Below are 19,656 nucleotides of genomic sequence, written 5' to 3'. Positions count from 1 at the left end.
TTGTAGACATAATCATTATATAGCATTTAAGCAAGCAGACTTTTGCTTTGCAAGTTGTAAACATTGGCATCATATTGCATTTAAGCTAGCAGACTTGCTATGCAAGTTAGCCAATTGTTGTAAACATGCGCGTTATATAGCATATAAGCTAGCGGACTTTAGATATGGAAGTTAGTCAAATGTTGTAAATATTAGCATTATATACCATTTAAGCTAGTGGACTTTTGCTATACAAGTTGTAAACATTAGCATTATTTAGCATTTAAGCTAGTGGACTTTTGCTTTGCAAGTTAGCCAATTGTTGTAACCATTAGCATTATATAGCATTTAAGGAATCAGACTTTTGCTGCGCAAGTGATCCGATCGTTGTAAACATTAGCATTAAATAGCATTTAAGCTAGCGGACGTTTGATATGCAAGTTAGCCAATTGTTGTAAACATTAGCTAGGGTGACCAAACGTCCTCTTTTGCCCGGACAAGTCCTACTTTCACGCAGTATCCTCGTTGTCCGGGCGGGTTTTATAAATTCATAAAAATGTCCGGTTTTTATGATTTTTTTTACGGGACCAACTTGAAGAGAATTCCTCCGGCCGCTAGGGGGCAGCGCTTGCCTGCGTTGACGTTGCTCCTACCAGTAGGGGCGGGAGAAGGAGTAGATCTTCTTTTTTGTTGGCAGTTCAGCCTTTGTTTCATGGGGAATTACCACCATCTACTGACGGTTTGGCGAGAGCTCAGACTACAATAAGGAGTTCAATAAGAAGTTCTAAAAGACGTGGCTCTATACACCCTTCTGTAAGTTTCTACTGTTAATGTCGATCACGTGTCTTCTGTTGTACATATGTGTACACAGGGATGCAGTATATTGTATGAGTCTTGTAATTGTTCTGCGTTAGTTAGTGGTTGAATGCTAGTATAGCTAAATAGCTGTGTTGCGTATGAGTTTTTTTTTTTTTTTTCTCCACTTGTTTTTGATTCCCTTTTACAAAACCAATCACACTTACACCCAGTGTATTGAAATGGCAAACAACAAACCAAGGCAAGACACACCAACAAATCAGAAACAAAAACATGCATATATAAGTTAAATAAAAAATAAATAAATAAAAATAACACCAGTCTACAGTATCGTGGCCCAGCCTTCAATCTCTCCTGGATTATCCAGTCCACATCAAAGTTCTTGTTTATCGTTTGAAATTGGTGCCCTCTTTTATTTATTTTCTAAAGTCTCTCCATTTCTCTTCAAATTGACTTTCTTGTAGTCTTAATCTAAACGTAATTCTTTCCATTTCACATAGCTCTTCCACTGTGCACATCCACTGCTCCTCAGTTGGCTGATCATGAGTTTTTTTTTTTTACGATAAATGCGTATATAATGGCAACTGTTGACTTCTGTCGGAGATTTGTGCTATGTATAATCTGTAAAATCCCGTTTGTTGTCGCATTTTTGCGCTGCCGATGGTAGTAAACTTTTATAGCAAAGTCTGATTTTGCCTCGGCTCCCGTATTTGCTAATAGGGTCGCAATCAGTGAGCTCGGCTGCGCTAGGCATTATGGGCAATGTAGTTTTGCATTTGAACTGCTGCGTTTGGAAACATGCTGGTTGAATCGCTTGTCAGTTTATTTCAGTTATTGTTTGCGTACAATTTAGAACATTGTATGAGAATAAAAATTGAGTGGGAATAACATTTTGTCAACGACAATTGTCGTGATCGTAATTTTAAAAAATGTTGAGTTGGTACATAGCCAACTGTGTGTGTGTATTAACTGGACTACATTTCCATGAGTCTGCATTATATTTTTTTTAATAATTATTCTTTTTTTATTTCATTTCATTTATTTATTTATTTTGTATTGTTTGATTATTTTTTTAGGAAGAATAAAGCCTGTTGAGTAAAAAAAAAAGTGGGAGATATACACATCTTTGAGTGATCTTCGAGTAAAATTCAAGTATCTCGAGGCCGGGCCGAGTGTCCTCTTTTTTGGAAATCAAAATATGGTCACCCTACATTAGCATTATATAGCATTTAAGCTAGCGGACTTTTGCTATACAACTTATAAACATTAGCATTATATAGCATTTGAGAAATTGCGTGGTGCTTCACAAATGCTTTGCTGGTTGGGAAACTCCCGCGGGTCACTTCCTGTCGATTTTGGAGTATTTCCATGAGAAATAAACTGGTTATGGCCAACTGGTTTATTTATTTATTTTTGATTTCATAGTATTTAAATGAGTGCTAATTGGCTGCCAGTGACGGTGATCAATCGCAGCCAACCCTTCCCAGGCAAAATGGATTGGACGCTTATCAGTATTTTTTTCCCCAAAACATTACTATTTTAGTAACAACCGCAACGCACACTTTGTGAATGTTACACTGTCTGTAAACAAGTTAATGATAAATGTGCGTGAGCAGTCACAAAAACACCGCAAATATTGAGCCTTTAAAATATTTCGGTCCTAAAAAAAGTCTCATTGTGATGCTGAATAACAGGGAAACATTTATCCAATGTGACAAGCAGTAATAAGGTGTAACATTCATCAAGCTTGTCACAGATTGTTTGCTTTGCCATTTAGCCAATCTGCTCTCATCATTAGCGGCGTGCTATTTCATTGAACTCACTACATTATCATTATGTCTGTGCACTGAACTCCTCAAGCACCCCCTTTTTAACGACTCCCCCGCTCATTCATTTTTCATCAGTCAGGACCGGTTAATTAAAATGCTGAATGAGCGCACTTTAAGGTGCAGAACACCAAATTTTGTTGTTTGACCTTTTCTGCTAGCCAATGTGCAGTAGTGTTGTGTATGACACTGTGATGAATGGATCATGTGCTATCCCAGCTGGCAGGCCTCTTTGGGAAAATTAATGGGAACATAGTCAAGGAAGGAGAATGCGAGAGGGAAAAGGTGCAGAATTTCTCTCCATTTTCCAAGACCCGAATTAGCCTTGATGGCTTATGTTGCTAGCAGAGCGTGTAACTGGTTAATTGAGGAAATGTAATTCATCATGCAATGTCATGGTAAGAATAGGAAGAGAGGCGAAAGTGATACAACCTTCATGCGAGTCACCCGTCTTACCTTCATTAGTGCTAATGTTTTGTTGCATCCTGTTTTTCTCCGACTCAGTCGGAAATTCAAGATTACATTATGCAAACCGTAACACAAAAGGGGGATGCTTTTGAAAGGAGACATTTCTCTGAAAGGTCTTCGAACTGAATGTTTTGAGATAACCTAAATTGTGTTAAAGGAGTGTGCCTCGTACGCGCTTCGCGGTCATTAAATATTACCAAAGTATGAGCACGAAATCTATTAACTCATGCAAATTAGTTAAGCCTTCTTGGCTTCATCTCATGAGTCATTACTGAAAAGGTGAAGATGCTTCTCTAGTAGATTAGGACGTCTTCATGAGAAGTAATAAATGGTCCTTAGCTTCACATACAAGGCAGGTGATTTCCGCTTGGATATTTGTGATGCTCTGTAACCACATTCATAGTGTTTTTGTTTGTTTGGTTATATATCGCTGCCATGTTGGGACGGAAGGAGCAATAGCTTGACTCCAGAGCCATGTAGTGTAGGGTGACCATATTTTGATTTCCAAAAAAGCGGACACTCGGCCCGGTCTCGAGATACTTGAATTTTACCTCTGTTCCCTCTAAGAGGCCTATATCACTTTAATGTATTTAAAGTGTGCCCACGGGCGTGGCCACAAGGGTGGCCAGGGGTGGCATTTGCCACCCCTGAAATTTGGTCGGCCACCCTAACCCCCACCTCAGTAAAGCTACGTTCACGTTCTCAGTAAAGCAACGCTTCATTTGCTTGTCGCGCCGCGGGTTCCCATTGAAAGTCAATGTAAACGCGTCACGCGTGATGCGTCGGGGCGACGCGATGACGCCAAATCGACTGTAGTTCGTCAAATTTAACGCGCCGCCAAGGAGATGGTTTGGTTGAACTTTCTGCGACTGGGTTCGGCGTCGAGGAGCAAGCAGCCAATCGAATACCTTTTCCTCATTCACGTGACTTTAGGCGAATAGGACGCACAGGAACATCAATTTCATGCATTCCCAACAGAAGAAGTTGGACCTCTATGTGTTCATATGGTTCCTGAGAACACTACCGCTGCGGTGGTTAAACACTAATCTTAATTGAGGTAAGTGAGAATGTCCAAAGTGTGAAAAAATTGTGAATGTTTGTGTTTAATGTATTGGCTTGTCGCAGGTGGTTAGGTAACGTTTGTGTTGCTGAAGTTAAGGAGCTAATGTTAGCAACACTAGCTCGACAGTATGTTATCAGTATTATTAATATTATCAGCATTTAGCTGTGCAGTTATGTAGCCTACTCGCGTATGGGTCGCAAGAAAGACGGTTCAAGCAGGAAAATAGAAACACTAATAGCCTATCAAACATGTAACAAGGTGGAAAGTTTGGGTGCCCAATTTTCCCACCATCTCAAACGCATCAAATCTAGTTGACTGCCAGTTTAATCTTTTCATTGCTCTGGGGCAATAGCACTTTATTTATTTATTTGTAAAATTGTGCTTAAATGTGTCAAACAGAAATGTAATTATCTCACTAATTAATCATCAATAAAGTCATTACTTGCAATGTAGTGTACTGGTTATTATTGTCATCACCTAAAATCAGAGGCTGTCATTGGAAACTGCTATATACTATATTATTGGCTAGTTTGATCTTTTCATTGCTCTGGGGCAATAGCACTTTTTTTTGTGTGTAAAATTTTGCTTTAAATGTGTCAAACAAAAATGTGTAATTATCTCACTAATTACTCATCAATAAAGTCATATTACTTGTAATGTAGTCTACTGGTTATTATTGTAGTCATTTAAAATCAGAGGCTGTCATTGGAAACTTTAAACCATTTTATGTCAATACAATAGGGGTGTAAAGGTACATTTATATTTACCGAACCGCTCGCAATCGAATGTTAGGTTCAATACAGTGCTGTATTCAGTTTACATAGGACATGATTGCATGCTACCACTGCATTTGCAGTAATATTCAAGAGGGTATTCATGCATGATTGGGGTGATTAGGGAAGAATTTTAATGATTCATGAGGAAGCTTGTCCTTGATTTGTGCTACTGTGATCATGCGAGTTTTGTTTTAATAAACAACGTGCTGAGCAAGCAAATGGTTTAACATGTTATTCCTGTACTTTACTGAAACTAATTGTGACCCCAAGACCGAGGTAATTGTGACTTTTTTTGTATCGTTACACCCCTACAGTAAAATATGCCACCCCTCTACAGATTGTGACCCTATCTGTCCCCCCCAAGAAAAAAATCCTAGACACGCCCCTGAGTGTGCCTCCTCAGTCTGGACAGAAAAAAATCAGTTTTATTTAAAAAAAAAAAAAAAAAAAAAAAGCCATATAGTATACATTATATACTATATTGAAATAAGTATTTTACTTAACAGTCTTTATTCTTACAAGAAAAAAAAATCATGCAGACCCGTGGAAATATAGAAGTCAATACAGACACACAGTAGGCTTGTGCCACATAACATTATTTTATAAATTACTATCACGGCAATTGTCGTTGAGAAATTGTTATTCCCACTCAATTTTTATTCTCTTTCAATGTTCTAGATTACATGCAAACAATAACAAAAATAAACCGACAAACTATTCAACCAGCATGTTTCCAAACGCAGCAGTTCAAAACTACGTTTCCCAAAACACCTAGCGTGGCTTAGCTCACTGATAGTACCGGGAGACGAGGCCAAATCAAACTTTGATATATACGTTTACAATCATCGGTAGCGCAACAATTTGACATCAAACGGGATTTTACAGATCACGCCAGTACAAAGCTCCGACAAAAGTCAACAGTTTCCATTATATACGTATTTGTCGTAAAAAAAACTTAACAACTGGGCAGTATAATATATAACAGAAGACACATGAGCGAAATTAACAGAAGATAAACTAACAGAAAGGTGTACGGCGCACTATAAACGTCTCCTAAAACTACTCCCTATTGTAGTTTGGGATATCATATTTTGCTTTTCAAAAAGAGGACAATTAACAGACATAAATGATTTATTATTATACGTTTAGCTTTATATTCCAAGTTTATATGGACTGACAGAACGCATACACACGAGCCTTGACGTGTGTGCGTGAAATGACGTGGGTGTGTCAGTTTGCCCCAACTCGGCCATGTGTGCAATAACAGAATATTGCTAATTCGGCGCACAGAATGAAAATGGAAAATTGTCAGGCTTATCCTTTTCTTCATTTTATTTTTTTATGACTGTGGTCAAGCCCGCTTCGTGCTTAAAAGCAGAGTTGAAGCTAGGCGCTAATGCCTACATCGCTGCTGTCCTCCGTGCCTCTTGCTCTTTGCTGACATCATTGCTGCATGAATTCCGATTCAGGAGACTTGAAAGTTCAGATCGCCAGTCACATTCTGGAAAAATATGGCCCAGATCAGATTTAGACCACATACAAAAGTGACCCAGATCGGATTTGAAATGGTCCACTTCTATGCGACTTGTCACGTTCAGACCGTCAAGTTAATGCCTCACTCGAGTCGGAAAAACACGAAAAAATCAGATTCGTGCATTAAGACCTGTAGTATGAACCTAGCCTTAGAGGCTGGAGATGAACAGATTTGTTTCAAAGGCTTTATTACAGAATATTCTGGGCATAAATGTGATACAGGCAAAGGCTGAGATCTAGCAAAAGTGCCAGAAAAAAAACAATATGAGGTCTTCTATACTGTTGACAGGGTGGTGCCGAAAAATTCTTAAGTTGAGACCTTGAGAACCGGTCCTAGCTGGTTTAAACCGTGAGCCATATTCCCATTTTCTGACAAGTGCAGTCAACAGTTGCCTATTGTGATTGTTCAAGGTTATAGTGAAGCACACAAACCAGGCCAAATATGGGCATGGTGCAATATATGCTATGATAACTTCACTAACATCACCTATGGTCACGAGCTATGGGTCGTGACTGAAAGAACAAGCGGCCGAAATGAGTCTCCTCCTCTTTGGAAAAAATGAGAAACCTTTGGGAAAACCACAGTCAGGAGAGATCCACTCCCAGAGCGGATAGACAAGATGCACCAGGACTGCTAATGGGAATTAGTAGACGGAGTTACAGTTTGTAAAGATGCAATAGAGTAAGGGAACAAGAGGAGGTCCATCTAGCCAGATGAGACGGGGGGCAACGAGGACGTCCATCCAGCCAGGGGTCCGGATAGTCAGGAGGCTGCGACTCAAAAATAGCGGGAGAAAAGGGGACACCGGGTGACTAGTGATGAAGAGACTAGTCAACTAGATATTAAAATTAGAAAATAGAAATAAAGTAAGACAAGTGGTAGGTAGAGTGAGAAAAAGGAGATAGGACTCAGTGGCTGTACTTCCCCGAGCATTATAGCTTCTAGTGCAGCTTAACCTGAACTATCAGTCTAGTCCGATTTCAACTAGCCTGACCATAAGCTTTGTCGAATAGGAACGGTTTTAGTCTAATCTTAAACGTACAGACTGTCTCGGCTTATTTAATACTAGCTGCAAGCTGATTCCATAAAACAGGAGCTTGGTAGCTAAAGGCTCTAGCTCCTACTGTACTTTTAGAAACCCTGGGAACTACCAGTAGACCTGCATTCTGAGAACGGAGTGTTCTGTTGGGGCGGTATGGAACCAGAGCATCGGTGAGATAAGATGGCACCAAACCATTAATGGTCTTAAATGTAAGAAGGAGGATTTTAAATTTAATTCTAAACTCGACTGGAAGCCAGTGAAGGGCCTGGAGCACAGGGGTGACGTGCTCTCTTCTATTAGTTCCTGTTAAAAGTCTTGCTGCTGCGTTCTGGACTAGCTGAAGACCTTTTAGAGAACTTTTAGGACAAGCTGCAAGTAGGGAGTTACAGTAATCCAATCTAGATGTAACGAACGCGGGAATTAATATTTCTGCATCGTTTTTAGACAAAATATTTCTAATTTAGGCTATGTTGTGCAGGTGTAAAAAGGCTGTTTTGCAGGTTTGTTTAATATGAGCTTTAAATGATAAGTCTGGGTCAAATAGAACTCCTAGGTTTTTAACTGTGGTGCTGGAGGCTACACTTACATTGTCCAGAGTGACTCTCTGGGCAGTTAAAGAGTCTCTCACACTTTTTGGGCCTATTATATGGACTTCTGTCTTTTCTAGGGATGGGAATTGATAGGATTTTTACGATTCCGATTCCATTATCGATATTGCTTAACGATTCGATTCTTTATCGATTCTAATTTGGGGAAAAAGAAGAACAAACGTTTTCATTGGCATCGAGTTTGTTACAAACTCCTTACAAACTCACAACGAGACCAAAACAGGCCCAAAGCCTCAATGTTAACTGTGGCAATAAGTGGCAAATACACAAGAATGTGTAACATTTTACTGAAACATTTATCTAATAGAAATAAAAAAATATTGGTATATATTGGCAGATAGGTTGTTTTTCTGCCTTTGGCAATATGTGTTAAAGCAGGGGTCCCCAAACTTTTTCCTGTGAGGGCCACATAACTTTTCCCTTCTTTGATGAGGGGCCGGGGTCAGTTTGTAACAGAAAAAGTGTGACGATTGCAGAAGTGCATTAATGTAAAAAATTGTTTTTCAGAGAGCCACAATCAAATAACCCTTTCTGGATTCTTCATGGAATGAAAGTAAATAAAAAATAATAATATAATTTAAAAATAACAATGATAATAATTAATAATAAAAACACTATTGATTAAATAGATAATAACCAAATGACCCTCTCTGAATTCTTCAAGGAAAAGGCCAGGAAATAAATAACACGATTGAGAAAAAAAAAAAAAAAATTCAAAATGGCTGGACCAAATGCGGAGGCGGGCCGTATTTGGGCCACGGGCCGCAGTTTGGGTTAACGTGTATTATTTACCATTACATTGAAATGCATGCCTTTTAGTTTTTGTGGCGCTTACACGCTCAAGTGGGGGCGCCCTTGCGCTTCCTCACGCGAAGAAGAACGCGCTCACGTGAAGAAGAGCGCGCTTACACCCGAAAAAGAAATGCCGCATCCAAGCGAGTGAGCGAGTTAGTGAGAGAGGGAAACACTTCTACGAGCCTACGTTCTTAGTTAATGTTAATATCTACAGAGGCAACGTATGTATGTATCATCTTTTGTGTTGTTGTTGTTGTGTTTCCACTCGCGATCGGACACTTAAATCCAGTTGTGTAGTGGTTTGAACGATGTGCTAATGCTAGCGAACGAATGCTAACCATATTGTTATTAGCACCTAATCATCGCTGATTTACGTTGATGCAAACCTGTTTGTTATTGGGGACGAAATTGATTTGTTTCATTTCTATTCTTAGTTTCACTCTTCAAGTGATGGTTGACTAATGTCAGCAAATTATACCAACGTCTTCTGCATCGTCATTTGGGAGTTTAGCTAGCTGTATAGCCAGGACTGAGCCTTAGCCTCTCTGTGAGGACTGCGCAGTCGTATTCCCTGAACCTACGCGCTGTCATTGTTATGTTTATGGCTGCAATGCTCGTGCGTACCCGTCGTAACCTTTCATTTTCACACTCTTGCCTGGTGAAGTGTAGTCAAACTTTGGAGCGAGTGGTTCTTGGCGCCATGCTAGTTTGATGCGTCTGGACAACAAGACACGTCACGACGCAATACGCGTCTTTAGGAATCGTTAAAGGGATCGTTCAGGCTTTTTCATTGTGATGTCGAGGCCTCGAAACACTCGGAACCGGTTCCGAATTGGAATCGGATTTCGATTCCCATCCCTAGTCTTTTCAGGGTTAAGTAGAAGATAATTAGTGCTCATCCAGGATAGAGATAGGGTGAGAAGCTCGGTCATGTGGGAGGGACTCTGTGTTGAGCCGCTACTATTTTCTGAATAACAAAATTATTCATTTCACACACAATAATGTGATCACACTTTGTTGGCATCACACCTGCTATTACCTATGCCAGACGCCAACCTCAACCAGTCAAAATGGATTGGATGAGTTAAATGAGCGCCTAATAAAGAGTTACATTTGTATAAATACTTTTCTAAACAATAAAAGCTGCAACCTGCATCATTGGACTCTTCCCAAAATCCTCAGTTAATCCCAAAAATGTGAATTAAAAATTGCTATGACATGCAGAGGGCTCTTGAGTGCCCAGATGGCAAGCTCTCCATCTCCCTTGAATGCTACCTGCATTCCGTCACGCGAAACGCTTGAAATTTCCATCACAAATTAAATCTCAGTTTATTTATTTATTTTTTATCCTTCATTCCGCAATTGCCTCAGAGCAATGATGACATGCAGAAAGAAAATGGAGCAGCGAGGATGTCACGATCTGGACAGATTCATTCATAGAGCAGAGGGAAATCTGTAACAGGGTGGTTTATGATAAGATTTGTGATTTCGGCAAGGTGATAGACAGATATGTTCCATTAGCAATCGATTTGTATTGGGCCCAAACAAAAAGATGAACTTTGGTGTAGCCGTGTACTCTGAAAGTGCTATAAATTATTTTGAGTTAATTGTCCTAAAAAAAAATTTTTTAAAAAGTATTCCAAAACGGGTGTCAAATGTGTGGTCCAATCCAGCCCTTAGGGCAGGGGTCGGGAACCTATGGCTTGCGAGCCAGATATGGCTCCTTTGACAGCTGCATCTGGCTTGCAAAAAAAAAAAAAAAGTTTCGTTATGTAATGGGAAGGGCGCTCGGGAAAAACCTGGTGGGGGTAAGGGCCACAGGGGAAGCGTTAAAAAGAGCAACCAGTAAGGAGCGCTCACATTTTTTTCATTGGCAAGCCAATGAAGGGGATAGCTACTTTTCTCGCAAACTGTTAGGGGTGCGTGAGCAGGAGGGGATCCCAGTGCAGACAAACTGGTTGTTGCGAGTAATATTTATTTACATACACCAGAGATAGCGTGGCGGATGGAGGTTGCTTCGTGTGGGGTAATTGAGCCGGCGTGAGACGTGGGAGCTCGGGAGGAGGCAGGCGTGGAAGCTCGGAAGGAGGCAGGCGTAGAATCCGACAAGGAGCGCGCAGAGGACAGGACCTGGGGCGAGAGCAAAGTAGTCGTGAGCCGGGAATCAGTGATATTATATAAAGAATGCGAGAAGCAACTGACGGCGAAACCAGACGAGTTGATCGGGCGACGAGGTGGAGCGTCTGCTTGGCTTTTAAAGCTGGCTGATGTTAATTGCCCTCAGGTGTGGCCGCTCCACTCGTCTGACCTGTAATCAAGTAAAAACATGCACACCTGCTGGAGGTGGGCATGTCTCAGAAGGAAGGGGAAGAGGACCTAACACAGACACCGTACAGCTGTTTGCATTAGTCTAACAGTGTTTTTCAACCGGTGTGCACACTAGTGTGCCGTGAGAGATCGTCAGGTGTGCCGCGAGTAATTATCTAATGTCACATTTACAGTGGGGCAAATAAGTAATTAGTCAACAACCAATTGTTCAAGTTCTCCTACTTGAAACGATTGGAGAGGCCTGTAATTGTCAACATGGGTAAACCTCAACCATGAGAGACAGAATGTGGAAAAAAAAAAAGAAAATCACATCATTTGATTTTTAAAGAATTTATTTCCAAATTAGAGTGGAAAATAAGTATTTGGTCACCTACAAACAAGCAAGATTTCTGGCTGTCAAAGAGGTCTAACTTCTTCTAACGAGGTCTAACGAGGCTCCACCCGTTACCTATATTAATGGCACCTGTTTTAACTCATTATCGGTATAAAAGACACCTGTCCACAACTTCAGTCAGTCACACTCCAAACTCCACTATGGCCAAGACCAAAGAGCTGTCGAAGGACACCAGGAGACAAAATTGTAGACCTGCACCAGACTGGGAAGACTAAATCTGCAATAGGTAAAACGCTTGGTGTAAAGAAATCAACTGTGGGAGCAATTATTAGGAAATGGAAGACATACAAGACCATTGATAATCTCCCTCGATTTGGGGCTCCATGCAAGATCTCACCCCGTGGCGTCAAAATGATAACAAGAACGGTGAGCAAAAATCCCAGAACCACACGGGGGGACCTAGTGAATGACCAACAGAGAGCTGGGACCACAGTAACAAAGGCTACTATTAGTAACACAATGCGCCACCAGGGACTCAAATCCTGCACTGCCAGACGTGTCCCCCTGCTGAAGAAAGTACACGTCCAGGCCCGTCTGCGGTTCGCTAGAGAGCATTTGGATGATCTAGAAGAGGACTGGGAGAATGTGTTATGGTCAGATGAAACCAAAATAGAACTTTTTGGTAGAAACACAGGAGGAGGAGAAAGAATACTGAATTGCATCCGAAGAACACCATACCCACTGTGAAACATAGGGGTGGAAACATCATGCTTTGGGGCTGTTTTTCTGCAAAGGGACCAGGACGACTGATCTGTGTAAAGGAAAGAATGAATGGGGCCATGTATCGAGACATTTTGAGTGAAAATCTCCTTCCGTCAGCAAGGGCATTGAAGATGAGACGTGGCTGGGTCTTTCAGTATGACAATGATCCCAAACACACAGCTAGGGCAACAAAGACGTGGCTTCGTAAGAAGTATTTCAAGGTCCTGGAGTGGCCTAGCCAGTCTCCAGATCTCAACCCCATAGAAAATCTGTGGAGGGAGTTGAAAGTCCGTGTTGCCCAACGACAACGCCAAGACATCACTGCTCTAGAGGAGATCTGCATGGAGGAATGGGCCAAAATACCAGCAACAATGTGTGAAAAGCTTGTGAAGAGTTACAGAAAATGTTTGGCCTCTGTTATTGCCAACAAAGGGTACATAACAAAGTAGTGAGATGGTATTGACCAAATACTTATTTTCCACAATGATTTGCAAATAAATTCTTTAAAAATCAAACAATGTGATTTTCTGCTTTTTTTCCCCACATTGTCTCTCATGGTTGAGGTTTACCCATGTTGACAATTACAGGCCTCTCTAATATTTTCAAGTGCGAGAACTTGCACAATTAGTGGTTGACTAAATACTTATTTGGCCCACTGTGTGTATATTTATACACATATATATATTAGGGCCGTCAAACGATTAAAATTTTTAATCGAGTTAATTACAGCTTAAAAATTAATTAATCGTAATTAATCGCAATTAATCGCAATTCAAACCATTTATAAAATATGCCATATTTTTCTGTAAATTATATATATATTCTGTAAAATAAATTGTTGGAATGGAAAGATAAGACACAAGATGGATATATACATTCAACATACGGTACATAAGGACTGTAGTGGGCATTTCACTCTACTGTCATTTAAATCTGTCTATGCTGTCCTCACTCCGAAGCGTCTACTTTTTCCAAAGCTAGACAGCTAGTGAACGACGCCATAATAATCAGACTTCTTTCTTTTTCATGTGATTTATTAATAAAATGGCCTCAAACCATTGTCCTCTTTAGACCGTCGTAAAACTACAAAAAAAAGTACACAAGCATTGCATTAGCAACAACGTTAGCTTAGCACGCTATACAGGTTCACAAAACAAAAAGTGTCTCATACAAAAAATATAACATTTCGCTTACTAACATAATATGTGCATTATTTACAACAACCATACTTACGGACAAATCTTGTCCAAGGATCATATAAGCACAACATTACAACGTAGGCGTCAGCCCGAGACGTCCTGCAGCCATATTGAACTGGCAAGACAACAATAAACCATGTCGCAAAGCGACCACAAGAGTTCGCTGTTAGGCAGCACAAAAAGCCTTGCTGTAAAACTTACCAAAAGGTAGAATACTGTCTGAGCGGGACATGTGCGTTAATTGCGTCAAATATTTTAATGTGATTAATTAAAAAAATGAATTACCGCGCGTTAACGCGATCATTTTGACAGCCCTAATATATATATATAAATATTGTAATGTCCGTAACTGTGCGGGCCCTTGAAGGGGCCATCAGACTGCAGAGTGGTGACATAGCGGGAAGCAAGCAAGGAGGGAGGGAGAACGGCGTGAGAGCGTAGTTAATGGTTGCATGTTGCGGATGCCGCTGTTATTTTGTTTATTATTTTCCATTGTTGCCACAATAAAGTGGGAAAGTCATCACCGACTCCCCTTTCTATTTCCCCATTCGGGGCTATTACATATTTTTTTTACGTTGTCAGGCGTTGCAGTAGGAAAGTAGGAAGGAGTAGGTAGAAACTTCTCGGTCGTGTGCAGATGAGCGCAGGATTTCTCGTGTCGCGTTCAAAAACTGCTCGGATTTCTAGCCATCAACGACTAAGTATACATACTGAGAAATTATTTTATAATTAAATATACTATACAGAAAATAATTTTGGAACATTTTTGGTTTGTGGTGTGCCGTGATATTTTTTCCAATGTAAAAACGTGCCTTGAGTCAAAAAAGGTTGAAAAACACTGGTCTAACACATTCATTATAGTAAAGCATTCAACCATAGTTTAAAGAAACAAGCAGAGGAGCAGACGAAGAGGCAATGCTGGATCCCGGGTCCACAAAACAACGGATACATCGGAATGTTCCCGAGAAGCGACAGTTGTTAGCTAAAATGTTCAGTCCTCTGAAAGCTGTGGTGGGGTGGGCCGGGTGGAAGGCGTGCCTGGGTGTTGTCTTGGGATAATCCTTCTATGGCAGGTTTGGGCGGTCAAGTTCGTGGGTCATCTTCCGTGGCTGGGTCGTGGTTGCCACGACAACTGAGTTGGGGGTGCGCCGAGTTATCAACTAGTTGCCTTGGGAGGGTGGGTTTGTCCTGACCCAACTGAAGAGATGCTGACGTATTTTCCTTTGCTTATCAGGCAAGGACTGATAAGCTGGTCCACTTTACTGTGTCAAAGGGCATGGAGTAAAGTCTGTCTAAACCAGGGTGTCCAAACTTTTTGCGAAGGGGGCCAGATTTGGTGTGGTAAAAATGTGGGGGGCCGACCTTGGCTGACGTTCTTTACGTAGAACAATATATTCAAGCAAATTTTAGCAAGCCATTCTGTGTTTCACATTTTGCTTCATTATTTTTTTACTGCTGAAACTGCTGATTAATCGATTAACTAGAGTATTCGATTAAAGAAAAAAGATTCGAATTCAATTTTGCTGCTTCGAGTATTTTTTTAATTAAAGTGATACATTGCCCTCTAGTCTGCCTCATTTCACATGGCTGAATCCAGCTGCTCCATGTTAAGACCAACATAAGCCAAGTTTTTGTTTGAGCTAATGTTTTTTTTAACGCATTCGTAATTTAGCTTACTGGTATATTTAGCAGGTTTTTTTTTTTTTTTTTTTGTTGGAATATGTGTCTGAGCCATTTGTCAAGAGCATTGTAACAAAAAAAAGCATTAGCATTTTATAACATTTAAGCTAGCAGACTTTTGCTATGTAAGTTAGCCATTGTTCTTTTGATCCTTTTTTATTTTTCATACCGTTTGAGGCTCAACTCAGGTATTTTAATTTTTCATGTTCCTTATCCGATTACTCATTCGAACGGTCTAGTTCATCGATTAATCAGCTACCAAAATAATCGGTAGCTGCAGCACTAATTTATTTAAAAATTAATAATTTCAACACCCCAAATTTACTTGTAAAATCTAGGGAAAATTATTGTACCCGTTTATAACGCGCACCCTAATTTTAGCACCAATAAATAGAAGAATACAAGAAAACAGAGCTCGTGCACAGATACAGAAATGTCATTTTACTGACTGGTGAAACACAGCACAAGCATAGCATATTGGTAGTTCAAAAAAATTACCATAAACTGACAATATTTACGGTAATAATATGATTTGACAACTTCTCCAACTTACCAGAATCTAGGAGAAAACAAAAAAAGGCTGCTGTATAACTTGCTCGTTTCATCACGATGAATAAATGTTTCTTCCGTGGATTGATACGGTAAAATGAAAGTGAGAACGTAAGTCGGAAATCCGAGAGAGCTCATCTCTGTCGACACGATGGTAACAATAGGAACTATTGTTATTTGGGTTTGAGTTTCCCGAGGGACAGATATAGTTGACGGGCACAGGAAGTCTGTGTGCTTACGCTTGTTATGGTCCGAGTTGCGGAGCTACAATAAACTTTGACTCAAATGAGTTCAAGAAACTAAATTCTGTGCTATGAAGAGTGAAAAAAGCAGAATTTAACACAGACGAAATCATTCGGCCGATCAGAGTGAAGTATTACCGAAACAACATGGTGACGCCACGTACCGTAATGGTCGGCAACGGATCGCTGCATACGTTTCTTCAACACAACGTGGCAGTGTCAAAAAAAACAAAAAACGGTTTATATATATATATATATATATATATATATATATATATATATATATATATATATATATATATATATATATATATATATATATATATATATATATATATATATATATATTAGGGCTGTCAAAATTATCGCGTTAACGGGCGTTAATTAATTTTTTAAATTAATCACGTTAAAATATTTGACGCAATTAACGTACTAGGCCCGCTCAGACAGATTTAAATGTCAGTACAGTGAAAGGCCAACTTGTTAATTGTGTTTTATGGAGTTTTTCTGCCCTCTGCTGGCGCTTGGGTGTGACTTGCATATGTTATGTGGCGTAATGTCGCCCTCTGCTGGCGATTCAGTGCAGCTGATTATTTGGGTTTCGGCGCGCTTTTCTGACGCGATTATATGTCGACGCGAACTCACACTAATAGACAGTGCTATTCAGACCAGCTAACGTCCGCATCCAGTATTCAGTGGCAGTTCTCATAGCCCCATCACACTGTTTGTGTCTAATACATGCATCGCTTGTGAGTTATATTCCTCCTTTGTTTATATTCATGAGCATTAGATAGTTATTGATGATGTGTATTTGAATTTGTTCACATATATGGTGAAATGCAGTTACATTGTTAGATGCTTGTGAGCTAATTGGCTAGTGCTACTGCTCAAATGGACACGTGTGTGTACATTTTATATTATTTTGTGATTTATGCAAGTAATTGACACATTGCCTTGTTATTTTCAGTTTTACAAAAATACAAGAAACGTGCTCCTGTCAAAAAGAGATGATTTCAGTAAAGCCCATGCAACTTTGCCACACCGTCTGATTTCTTTTTGGAACATATGTTCGCTATCTGTCAATTTGTGTATTCACACACATTGAGGACAGAATAGGGCTACTAGTTTATTTTTTGATTGAAAATTTTACAAATTTTATTAAAACGAAAACATTAAGAGGCGTTTTAATATAACATTTCTATAACTTGTACTAATATTCATCTTTTAAGAACTACAAGTCTTTCTATCCATGGATCACTTTAACAGAATGTTAATAATGTTAATGCCATCTTGTTGATTTATTGTTATAATAAACAAATACAGTCCTTATGTACCGTATGTTGAATGTATATATCCATCTTGTCTTATCTTTCCATTCCAACAATAATTTACAGAAAAATATGGCATATTTTATAGATGGTTTGAATTGCGATTAATTGCGATTAATTACGATTAATTAATTTTTAAGCTGTAATTAACTCGATTAAAAATTTTAATCGTTTGACAGCCCTAATATATATATATATATATATATATATATATATATATATATATATATATATATATATATATATATATATATATATATATATATATATATATATATATATATATGTATATATATATAATATATATATATATTTCTATCTCCATCCATATACCCGTTTATAATGTGCACCATGATTTTACAAGTTGATTTTGAGGGAAAAAAGTGCGCATTATATTCAGGGAAATTACGGTAACTGCCACGAACTGGGCTGCGAACCAAAATGTGTTTGACGCCCCTGCTCTGAAACGTAATAAGAACCACAGAGAGAATAAAAAGGATTATCTGTGCTTAAAGAACATCTGGATATTAAACCCAAATTTTGTTCATGTGAAGATAATATGATTGTCCAAAATGGAGGCATGAGCAGGTAGTCAGGATTAAAATCTTGAAATGTTAATCCAGTTTCTTGCAAATTGTAGCAATCGCTAATTCCTTAATTAAATCATTCCAAATCTACCAGCTGGCCATGACCAGTGCTTCACACAAAGAACAGCTGAGTCATCCCAAAAAATGCTAACAAAAACAGACTCCAATTATCTAGCGGCAGAGATTAATCACACTGTTTTATAACAGACCTAAATTTGAGAACAAAATAAATGATGAAATCAAAAGTAAACTGCCTATTCCACGCTACCATATTTGTCTCAATAAGTTTTGCAGACACAACAGCATTATGTACATGTTCTAGCTGCAAGCAATGTCTCTCACACTCGCAAATAAACGATGACCTGAGTAATTAGTAGATGATTATTTGTAAAGAAAGTTGCCTTGCTGTCTTATAACAATAGCTGCAAGCTCTGTAAAAAAAGGCCCCTTCGTAATGATATAGAGAAACATCACTTAGGTTCAGTCGTAGCTGAAGTACAGGTAATCCCCGTGTTCCGAATTAATTCCGTTCCAACGCTGGCGAGGTAACCCGAGTTTCCACGTAAATCGGAATTTACCCTTAAAGTACCCCCAAATGCCGCGTAAATCTCAAGATAAATATTCAAATGCATGTAATATATATCATATTAATAAAATAAAGTGAAAAAATATGTTACAGGTAGTCCCCAGGTTACGAACGAGTTCCATTCCTACGCTGGCGACTTAACCTGAATTTATGTGTAAATTGGATTTAACCCTTTAAGTACCCCTAAACACCCCCTAAATCTCTAAATAACTATCCAAAAACGTGCATTATACATCGTATTAATATAATAAAGTGGAAAAATAAGATACAAGTAGTCCACAGGCTACAAACGAGTTCCATTCCTATGGTGGCAACGTAACCCAAATTTCCACTTAAATCGGAAATAACCCTCTAAGTACCCCTAATCTCAAAATAACTATCCAAAAACATGTATTGCACATCATATTAATAAAATAAAGTAAAAAATAAGATAGAGGTAGTCCCCGGGTTACGAACGAGTTCCGTTACTACGCTGGCGCCATAACCCGAATTTCCACGTAAACCATAATCAACCCTTCAGGTACTCCTCAATACCCCCTAAATCTCAAAATAACCATCCAAAAACATGTATTATACATCATATAAATAAAGTGGAAAAATAGGATACAGGTAGTCCCCAGGTTACGAATGAGTTCTGTTCCTACGCTGGCCACGTAACCCGAATTTCCACGTAAATCGGAAATAACCCTTTAAGCACCCCTAAATCTCATAATAACCATCCAAAAACATGTATTATACGTCAAATTAATAAAATAAAGTGGAAAAATAAGACACAGATAGTCCCCAGGCTACGAACGAGTTCCGTTACTATGCTGGCGACTTAACCCGAATTTCCACGTAAACCAGAATCAACCCTTCAGGTACTCCTAAATACACCCTAAATCTCAAAATAACCATACAAAAACATGTATTATACATCATATTAATAAAATAAAGTGGAAAAATAGGACACAGGTAGTCCCCAGGTTACGAATGAATACGCTGGCGACGTAACCCGAATGTCCACGTAAATTGGAAATAACTCTTTAAGTACCCTTAAATCTCAAAACAACTACCCAAAACATGTATTATAAATCATATTAATAAAATAAAGTAAAAAATAAAATACAGCTTGTCCCCGGGTTACGAACGAGTTCCGTTACTACGCTGGCGAC

Source organism: Corythoichthys intestinalis, chromosome 2 (assembly GCF_030265065.1).
Source record: "Corythoichthys intestinalis isolate RoL2023-P3 chromosome 2, ASM3026506v1, whole genome shotgun sequence".
In the NCBI taxonomy this organism is placed as follows: domain Eukaryota; kingdom Metazoa; phylum Chordata; class Actinopteri; order Syngnathiformes; family Syngnathidae; genus Corythoichthys; species Corythoichthys intestinalis.
This window is presented reverse-complemented; position numbering follows the sequence as displayed.